Here is an 11,853-nt window from a genome sequence, read left to right on the forward strand (position 1 = left end):
ACCCAAGTGGAATGAGTTGCTATACACTAATAACTAGCACCATGGATGACCATCAGTGTACACAATTAAACATATGTCATTTAGAAAACCGTCTTGAAAATATAATAAACATTTGAATCAGCATCTGAAGAGAACATTCAATGGGACATTTAGGACGTGTTTAAAACCGTAAAAAATATCAACTTAATAATCACCATTATAATTTGTACATATCCTAGACGTTTATGGATAGCGGAAGGAAAACCAAGGACGTATATTTATATAAATGTGATGTACCAAATATATAAGGACAGAAAACGAGAATTTGGAAAACAAAAACGCTATGCGACAAAGAAATGGAACAAGAAAAAACACACGAACTAATAAATTCGGCTGAAATAGATATTCAGGAGTTTTATAAAACTGTTAGGAAACAACGTGGCAAGACGCCTATTGATAAACCTCTCGTCTACAAAGACACGGTGGCGACGGATATCGGACAAAGTGTAACCTTTGGGCTCAGTATTACGGTATTTATTGTCAGTGGATACAGAGGAGTTGTTTGATGTACAATTTAAAGCTGAGGTTGATGACACCATTCAAGAGCTTTTACGTTCCAATTCTTGTTTTGTGTAGATAATGTGCTTGAAGGGGAAATATCAGAAGATGAACTACAATTTCAAATAAGAAAACTGAAAACTGGTAAGTCTCCAGGGCTCGATGGAATCTGCAATGAACATATTAAATATGGCGGAAGAACCCTTGTCAAATCACTGTGCGTTATATTCAATATTGTATTGTCAATGGAATGTGTTCCACAAAGGTTTAAGGAGGGAATAGTAATACCAATTTTCAAAGGTGGGAATAAAAATCCGTCAGACCCAACAAGTTACCGCGGAATAACTCTGAATCTTCCATCGGTAAGTTATTTTGAAAAAGTACTTCTGGAAAGGATAGAGAAATGGATTATACACAACAAAGTTGATTTTCCACATTCTCTACAGTTTGGATTTAGAAAAAACATGGGGGCGATCCCAGCAATCTTCACGTTAAAAGAAATAGTATCCTTTTATACCGAAAGGAAATCATCGCTCTACATCGCTTTTTTAGATAACGAGAAGGCGTTTGACAGGGTATGGCTGAATGGTCTCTTTTTGAAAATATATGAACTTGGTATACGCGGCCGGATGTGGAAAATTATCTTCAGCTCTTACATGCAAACAAAAGTATGTGTTAGACTAAAGGGAGAACTAAGCGACTTCGTACACGTGACGCGCGGTGTCGGTCAGGGAAAAGTTCTCAGCGCTTTTATGTTTAAACTGTATATTGACGGATTGATGAAGGCTATATGTGGAACAAACTGTGGCATAAACATTGTGGATAGACATATACCTGGTATCTTACTTGCTGATGACACCTGTCTGATATCCTCTAGTAAGAACGGCTTACAAAACTTAATCGAAATTTCAAGAATGTATGCCTTTAAATGGCAATTGAAATATAACGCGTCCAAGAGTGCTATCATCGTATTCAATAACCGAAACCAGTCTGCAAAATATGACTTTTCTATGGGAGGAAATACAATAGAAACAAAGGAGAGTGTGATATACGCAGGAACTGTCATATCTAATACTAATCCTGTAAATAAATGCCTGGACAGGGTTTGTCACAAACTACAAAGATCATTTCATTCTCTTCGAGATATGGGTCTTCGGTTTGGAGAAATTAATCCGATAGCGTCTTCTCTTGTCTGGAAACGTGTCATCTTACCCGCTGGCATGTATGCGTGTGAGACTTGGGGAGAAGTACGAGAGTGAAGTTTGGACAAACTTGAGGTAACCCAGCGGAAGTGCTGTCGAATCCTTCAAGGATTTGACAAAAGTTCCCCGTCAGAAAGTACCATTGAAACCCTTGGTATTTGTAGGCTAAAACATTACATAGATAAGTACCGATTATTGTTTTTTGGAAGACTGTGTTTGACAGATTTCACCAAAATACACAAACAGTTGTTTAATTTTAACATTGGAATATTGCTTATTTTTGGATTATTCGAATGCACGGATATCTTTCGAACACTGATTACTACGGTTTATAGATACGGACTTGAAGAATATCTGAATAGTTTTATCAAATACGGCTGCTTTCCTACTAAAATTGCTTGGAAATATATTGTGAACAAAACAGTATCTGAGACGTCTGAACTTGAATGGAAACAGCGTATGTTAAGGCGAACAGATCTTACTCGCTTCCAAACCATACATCCAAGAATCGCCCCGCACAAACTCTGGTTGCTGTGTTTTGAATTAGATGATATGTGCAGAGAATTTGGATTTCTTGTGAAACTTGGAGCACTACCTATCACAAAATGTATCTGTGACTCGTGCAAGCAAAATGTGGATGATATTGTGAAACATCTAGTAATCGACTGTCGTATATATTTTGATGAAAGAGATAGACTACAAACAAGTATTGTAAATTTACTTCCGGTTGTACAGAGTGTCTGGATATTGAATGATGATGATAGGCTTATAAACTTCCTTCTTGGGGGAGATGATGATATGTTGGAAGTTAGTCCCGAACACTGGAAGATGCTAATGGTGGAATCCGCGCGGACTTTCTATAAAATGAAACCAGCGCTAGTGCATTGGCTACACCGCCTGTAGTGTAATTCAGTAATATTTAACAAAATTGCAAAATTTCTAACCTCATAGACTAAAACAATGAACAGTTAAATGTCAGAGGAAGATATACTTCCCTTCTGGACCAGATCACAACATATTAAATTATGTCCATGTATATTTATATTATCGTTTATGTTTTGAATTGATCTTCATGCGTTGGAGGAAATAAAGAAATTCAATTCAATTCAATTCAATTCATGACCATGACCAAGTGTATACACTTATAACTAGCACCATGTCACATGACCATGACCCAGTGTATACACTAATAACTAGCACCATGTCACATGACCATGACCCAGTGTATACACTAATAACTAGCACCATGTCACATGACCATGACCCAGTGTATACACTAATAACTAGCACCATGTCACATGACCATGACCCAGTGTATACACTAATAACTAGCACCATGTCACATGACCATGACCCAGTGTATACACTAATAACTAGCACCATGTCACATGACCATGACCAAGTGTATACACTTATAACTAGCACCATGTCACATGACCATGACCAAGTGTATACACTAATAACTAGCACCATGTCACATGACCATGACCCAGTGTATACACTAATAACTAGCACCATGTCACATGACCATGACCCAGTGTATACACTAATAACTAGCACCATGTCACATGACCATGACCCAGTGTACACAATTATAACTAGCACATTGTCAAATTTCTTAGAACGTTTGTATATTCCAAAGTAACTATTTTATGCTATTATTGTAAACATCAATATCCGAAGTAAGAAAAAACCAATACATTATATAAAACATAATTTGTACATATCCTAGTTCGTTTATTTTATCTGATTTTTTACTTGCTGGCGTATATTTATATAAATATGTATCGTATATCATAATATAGTACTGACCCAATCCTATTTTATTTATTGTTTGTGGTTAAACAATGTAATATGTATAAAACGTATATCAAAGAGTGTAAGAACAACACAGAAATATTCAGCTTTGTATCTTAGAACATATATCCCGAAAACTGACAACGTAACGATTGAGAAAGACTAAAATCTTTGTATGTGTTGGTACAAAGGAAAGTATATTTACCCACATTTCAATACATTTACACTTGTTTATATCCTTGATTGTAAATCAACATGATCTTGTATGTATTGCAATTCCAATGAAATATAAGTAACATAAATAGGATACAATAACGCCTTCTGTTTTATGTGAATGATTGTACCCCAGACAGCATAGACGCAACAACCTACTGCCAATTAGATCAGTGAGGGGAAATTCAGAATTGCGAAAAGGTATACCATGGAATTATTTCTAAAACGATACTGAAGATATGTAGAGAAGTAAACTGAATTAACGTCTATCATCAAATTTGTCCGTGTTGTTGAAACAGCGGCAACTGGACTACCATAGCAAAATGCATAGAGCATGATGATATATTTTTTCTAAAGTTGACAAATATGGAGTAAAACAACAAGAAAATACCAACACGTCAACATAATCATAATCCATGGAGACTCTTAAAAAAGGCACATGGAGAATAAGACCAGATGTTCCAGAAGAGTACGCGTTTTCTGCTTCATAGACAATACCTGCTATGTAAACATTGATCATTCCAAGTAAGTGATGTCACGTTCACAAATGAGAACAAGGCATACAACAATGGAATCAACAGGCAGAGTTCCGACTATCAAATACCTCCAGTTTTATATCGCAAAAGACATAGAAATTTTCTCAACGAGATCATCATGATCGTAAAACTTCTCCATAATTTTCAACAACCTGCATCTTTTGAAACCCCGTTATACAAATTTGATACTTTGAATTTAATACTGAAAGTGAAATCAAACGACTTGATTTGCTCTTCGATAAATTCAGCCTCGTATGATAGCAAAGACAAGTCAACCAACATAGGGTGCAGTTAGATCGCAAAGTTATGCCAATAGTCTGTTGGAAGATCTTGCCACAAAACTTGGATGAAGATGTGGTCAACCCGAAACTCAATAATTTTTTTTTATGATTTCCTCCTCTGTTTGTTCATTCTTTGATTTGAATTATGTTTACAAAATATGTTTGAGTATAGTTCACAACCACATATTATACTGTCGGTCACCTGTCTTGGAAAAGACATTTCTCATAACAAGGGAACGAATGCGATCGTTCAGTTTAGAATGAACATGAAATGTTCTTATTGTAAAAATGATTTCTAGAAGAGGTTGTTGAAGATTGGTTGAAGGCGATTTGGATTTTTTTTTTAAATTCACTTGATATAAATTACATTTCTTGATTAAACAGTATCACAATTAGACTGTAACTCAGATTTGATAGTACTCAGGATGGTGGTTAGAAGATTTGACAAAAGGCTTGGTTGAACAGCTAGAAGAGTCAACAATAGGACGTTGTTGATATGGATCCTTATAGAGTTTAGGAATCCAGCATAAACGGGGGAGGTCCGTATCATTATCATCAACAAGCAATCTAAATGATTGTAATACCGAAGCATGATTAGTCAGTATTTCGTCTTTAGAAAGATTGCATAATGTATAGGTGGGATTTCCTTCGTTACCGAACAAGCCCTTGTTGTTTTTGTTTATAGAGGAAATGTAATAATGTCTCCAGACAAGGATCAAGTAATTAGATGCCTTAAATGCTGGCACAATAACATGTCTGTCATGTAAATCTTAAAGTTTGGATTTAACACCAGGATTGGGGAACATTGACCACTGTTTTGCTTTCATTTTAGATTTCAAGCTGCAAATTCTTTTTAAAAAGTATGTTTGATACACGACATAAGCTTATCATAAAATGCATACATTGAAACCTTCATCGTATGTTGATGAACAGATGTGACGCCATGTTTTACACTTATCATAAGGCGAAGAGCTCACAATTGCCAACTATAGAAAATACAATACTATGTTTATTGTAAGCAACGTATCTCCAGTGAGGTCTTAAATCCAGAGAACATAAAATAACTGATAATTAGATATCCTTCATAAACCGCATGTAATCCAGTAACCTATAATTATATATCCCCAGGTAATCTGCTACATGGTAGTGTTGGGATTCTCACACTGAGTTATGGTGGAAGGGAGATAACCCCAACCATATTCCTGACCCAGAATATAGGCGATGCAAGTCAACAGTAGGTCAGACCTTACAAAGACTGAGGATATTTAACGAATCGTCCAATTACTCACCAGCATCAACAGCTTTCTTCAAAAATTTTCCCTGATTGCCATTTTGCAGCATATTAGCATTAACTTCATACCAAATAAGGGCATTTGGTACTTTGTATTTTTTAAGTACGGGTGTAAAATGTAGCTGTTCTGTTATATGTGTATGTGTCTCGAAAATAAGATAGAAACAAATGACAAACATATGATGTTGCTTGGTTGAAGATACCTTTATAAGCAGAAAATATATTTACAATATACAACAGGCAAATATATGGCATAAATACAGCCTGGTTATGTGTTCCCTACTCCTTACACAATACAGTGAGAACACGGTTAAGTTACATGATATATATGTATCCAGAAAGAACTATTGGCTGTCTGTCCATTGAGTTGTCACGTGGTGATCTATAAACAGATATCCTTGACATCATATTACATCAACACATTGTGCCAATGAAACATGAGACATGACCGCGAGATTCGTTTTACAACAATTATAATGCTATCTTAATCTTGCAATGGCATTTCAGTAACGAAGCTAGAGGTCTTATTATAGCCCCAGGTCATGATGTAAAAAGTTTTTGGTTTACTGGTTTTGCTAACAATACTTGACACTGTTCCTGTCCTTGTGTTTAGATGTGTTTTTCGATAGGAAGGGTCGTTGGTGACATTATTACAAACCATTGCCGACTCCCATGGCGCTGTTTATAATAAGCTAAATATCTCCATTCTATATAAATATTGATTCAATAAAACAAGCACCCATGTTGGTCATAACTGTTTTACACTTATTGTATTACTCATCCTCAGTAGTTTTAGAAATATCATATGTCCATAACGTCATTGTTATATTGGTAACGACTCAGCAGCACAGCTCCATACACAGAGTTATAAATTATTTAACATTTAGGGATTTCAATAACATGACATGATAGGAAATCGTTCATTTTCCTTCTTGTATCGACTTCAATTTGAGATATTTGTGAATGTAAGTTTTGTGTATTTATAAAAAAAAAAGTATGGTTTTCTATCAAATTTCGAGAGCTTAATTTGATTTGACTGGTCAAAGACAATTAGTACTTGTATGATTCTGATATAACAAGTGATATGCCAGCTAGAGCTCTCCCATCTGTAGACTACTACATATATAAAACATAGCGATGATGTTAGAAAACAATGACATACAGTTAACGAACACAATGTGTTCTTATAATTATATGACAGATTTGTATTGTGATGAACAGAGCTAGCATTCAGTTACTCTGCTAGAAATTAGCAAGTATCCTACCCAGAAGCCATGTAAATATCACTTCCGGTGGTTGGGGGGTGGTGGGGTATGTTGGTGATGGGTTGGTGGTGGTGGGGGGTGGGGGGGGGGGAAGGGATGCCAAATATCCGGTTATTGTCATTGTCTAGAATGCATTTAGGACTGGGATGAGAGGGAGAGGAGGGGATGGCTGATCAGAGGGAGATTTGATATTTTATTCTATTAACGATAATATTTGACTATTATTTCATATCACAAATATTAAGAAAATTTATCTGTGGGGAAAAAGTCTGTGTTGCAGCGTCACATGACATCAGGCCAGCCTCCAGACCGGCAAATAAAAGTACAAGAGGAGGTAACTTTCTATTCACAAGAACAGACGCGTAGTATTTAATAGTGTAAAAAATACATCACACAAGAGTACCTGTACAATACAAAGCATCATAGTAATGATGAGGTAGTTACTGCTTGACTAGTATAACGTCTTGAATGACGTAAGTAATACCCCGAACTAACATTGTTACAATCATTGTAAAATTCGTATTCCTACACAACGGCACACAATGCAAGAATTGGACAGTAAAACAAGGAAGTATAAAGCTCAAGACCTGGCACGGTACTTCAAAGTAATTCATCGTAAATAAGTTTATTGTATTATCTTAGTACTTTGCAGTATAATTGCGATGTCTATATGCGTTCACATAACGTCAATATTCGCGAATATTGCTAATTGGCCTTTTGTTGAAATGACTTTTCAATACAAATGCAATATGTTAAGCAAGCGTTTTTTTTAAGGACAAATGTAATTAAGCGCAGGAGAGAGACACAGCGTAAAGGAATGGCATGAAAAATTAATAGAGATGTTTAGCTGAAATGTCCAATATTTTAACGCAATGGGCTTAGGGAGTAACAATAGGTGCCAATTTCCTGATCTCTCTAAGCTTTGCCGGGTGATGTGATGTCGTCCTTATCAGTAAAACTACAGGACTTCGCCTTGAGATATCGTTCTCTGTATTTATTAAAACTGTAAATATCACTGAAATTTGATGACGTCACAGCGATCGGAAGAGCAAGAAGCAGTATCCCACAAACAGAACACATAATCCCAATTATATAGCCCTGAGGTGTTGTCGGGTAAAAGTCGCCATACCCCACTGTCGTCATGGTAACGATAGCCCACCAAATACCCACTAAAACGTTTGGGCATGAGGCACTGGATGAACTGGTCATTTCGGCTATGTACAACATTAGGGCGAATACGACGACCACACACGAGAACGATGTAGCTAACAACATCAGTTCTCTTGCGCTCGACCTCAATGACAGAAGAAGAATTTTTACACCGCAGTTATCAACAATTAGGCGGAAAATTCTAAGTAACCTTAGAGATAAGACACTTCCGAATATAAACCAACAAAATGTTATGAAATGTCCAATTGCTCCCTCACCCGTCACCGGTATATGTATCGCTGACCTGTCCAGTTCGGTGTAAGCGGTAAACCAACTTGTTGTCCATGCGCATAGCTCCAAGCAGTTCAAAAAAGATTTCATGAACCCCTTTTTATTGGTTGCTAACCAAAATCGGAAAATCCAGTCAAGCATGAGAAAAAAATTACACGTCGCGTCGATGACAACAACGGCAGGGTGTAGTCGTGTAAACCAGAATGTCCTCATCTTGGTGGAGGTGACGGAGTAGGGGTATGGGCCAGGGTTAGATACAGGAATTCTGAACGCGGGCAGGGAAACCACTACAGAGTACGCTGTAGACAGCAGGATAGCAATGGATCTTACAGCATACCACATCTGTAAAGGAGAATATCGTGGGTACGTTATATACTAATGTAAGACAATATCGTGGGTATGTTATACACTTATGTAAGACAATATCGTGGGTATGTTATACACTGATGTAAGACAATATCGTGGGTATGTTATACACTTATGTAAGACAATATCGTGGGTATGTTATACACTTATGTAAGACAATATCGTGGGTATGTTATACACTAATGTAAGACAATATCGTGGGTATGTTATACACTGATGTAAGACAATATCGTGGGTATGTTATACACTAATGTAAGACAATATCGTGGGTATGTTATACACTAATGTAAGACAATATCGTGGGTATGTTATACACTTATGTAAGACAATATCGTGGGTATGTTATACACTAATGTAAGACAATATCGTGGGTATGTTATACACTAATGTAAGACAATATCGTGGGTATGTTATACACTAATGTAAGACAATATCGTGGGTATGTTATACACTAATGTAAGACAATATCGTGGGTATGTTATACACTAATATAAGACAATATCGTGGGTACGTTATACACTTATGTAAGACAATATCGTGGGTATGTTATACACTAATGTAAGACAATATCGTGGGTATGTTATACACTAATGTAAGACAATATCGTGGGTATGTTATACACTTATGTAAGACAATATCGTGGGTATGTTATACACTTATGTAAGACAATATCCTGGGTACGTTATACACTAATGTAAGACAATATCGTGGGTATGTTATACACTTATGTAAGACAATATCGTGGGTATGTTATACACTTATGTAAGACAATATCGTGGGTATGTTATACACTTATGTAAGACAATATCGTGGGTATGTTATACACTAATGTAAGACAATATCGTGGGTACATTATACACTGATGTAAGACAATATCGTGGGTATGTTATACACTAATGTAAGACAATAGCGTGGGTACGTTATACACTAATGTAAGACAATATCAATAATGTGCCAACGAGCGAATATACTGTATACGCAGAAGAGACAATATTTCAAAACATCCAAATTATGGTTAAATCATAAAAATCATATCACTGGACTTTTACGTTTGCGGGTTGATAAGTCCACAAAACTATGACTAACTAGTTAGTTACACGATTATACTAGTCCTGGTAAATATTGTAAACCAAATGCAATTTTTTTTTTTTTATCGGTTCTGAAAACCAAGAAACTTAAACACCTGGAAATAGTCGATTATACAGTATAAAAATCACACAGTACAAATATAATATTTTACATTTGGGTACTACCACTTTCAGATTACCGGCTGATGTTCTGGTTACAGTCGCACTGTTTTCCTTGTTCTTTTTCTTACTAGCATTCAAATTTCATATAATTTCAAATATCGGACAGAATCGTGTACAGAAGTCTTGCTACAATTCTCAGTCAGATATCGGTTACACTGGTGTACAGAAGTCTTGCTATAATTCTCACTCAGATATTAGTTACACTCGTGTACAGAAGTCTTGCTATAATCCTCAGTCAGATATTGGTTACACTCGTGTACAGAAGTCTTGCTATAATTCTCACTCAGATATTGGTTACACTCGTGTACAGAAGTCTCGCTACAATTCTCAGTCAGATATCGGTTACACTAGTTTACAGAAGTCTTGTTATAATTCTCAGTCAGATATTGGTTACACTTGTGTACAGAAGTCTTGCTATAATTCTCAGTCAGATATTGGTTACACTTGTGTACAGAAGTCTTGCTACAATTCTCAGCCAGATATTTGTTACACTTGTGTACAGAAGTCTTGCTATAATTCTCAGTCAGATATTGGTTACACTTGTGTACAGAAGTCTTGCTACAATTCTCAGTCAGATATTGGTTACACTCGTGTACAGAAGTCTTGCTACAATTCTCAGTCAGATATCGGTTACACTCGTGTACAGAAGTCTTGCTACAATTCTCAGTCAGATATTGGTTACAAGTGCATACAGAAGTTTTACTCTTGTCATAAAACGAAGAGGAGACTTACTCGCCTCATAATTAAATGAATTCCGTAATTTTCATTTTTCAGATAATTTTAGGACAGCGTCAAGTACATGTGTATATTCTGAACCGTGCCACAGTTCAAATGAATTAAAACGTGGCATGCAGGTTACGGTAATTCTCGAGGATCTTCCCTGCCGTGGCTACCAACTGCTATCTCGAAGATTGTACAAAAGTGATTAGCACCTTTTAATACTTTAGAGATAGTGATACCCATGGTATAGTCAGTTTTTGCGAGTATGCTCTCTAATCTTTGGCACTGTTGCGTGTTTGCCTTTGTAGAATGATATTCAGTGCTAACTTTGGACTGTGATCATAGCTACCTCAAAATTATCATACCTTTCCTGGACATGTAGTTCGGTTGTACAATGTACTGATCGACATTTTCTTTGGAAAACCTGCCTGGCTGTTGATCTCTTCCTTTTCTATGAGTCTATCCTGTATGTCGTCCTGGGTTATATCACAAGGTATGTGGTTTAATAAGGCCTTGATACCAGCAACATCTTCGTCTGTTTGGTAGAATGCTTTCCAACAACAAAGATCTATCCTTCCCTCGGGGACACCCCAGAATGACAGATCAGCCTTGATTAAGACCGTGCACACATTTTTTGGCACATGGACCATTCCTCTGGACAAATACTCCAGCACACAGTTAAAAACATCAGCATTTCTGTTGAAGTAGAACTCGTTTCGTGAAGGAATGAAATATTCGGACGTCTCACTGAGGTGTAACAGTGGCGAGTTCTCAGCGAGCCTATCGTTAAGACAGGTTCTATCGAATACAAAAGGTGTTCCTCTGAGGTTCAACGAGACCAGATCCATCTTTAGACAACAGATACAATATGTTGTAACGTCTCTATCTTTCCAAGCGAATCAACCGTCCACACTACCACATGTATGCCAGTCATATCGATAAAATATGCATGTTT

This window comes from Ylistrum balloti, unplaced genomic scaffold (genome assembly GCF_031769215.1).
Source record: "Ylistrum balloti isolate Yb309-2 unplaced genomic scaffold, AGI_CSIRO_Ybal_v1 Utg370738, whole genome shotgun sequence".
Classification (NCBI taxonomy): domain Eukaryota; kingdom Metazoa; phylum Mollusca; class Bivalvia; order Pectinida; family Pectinidae; genus Ylistrum; species Ylistrum balloti.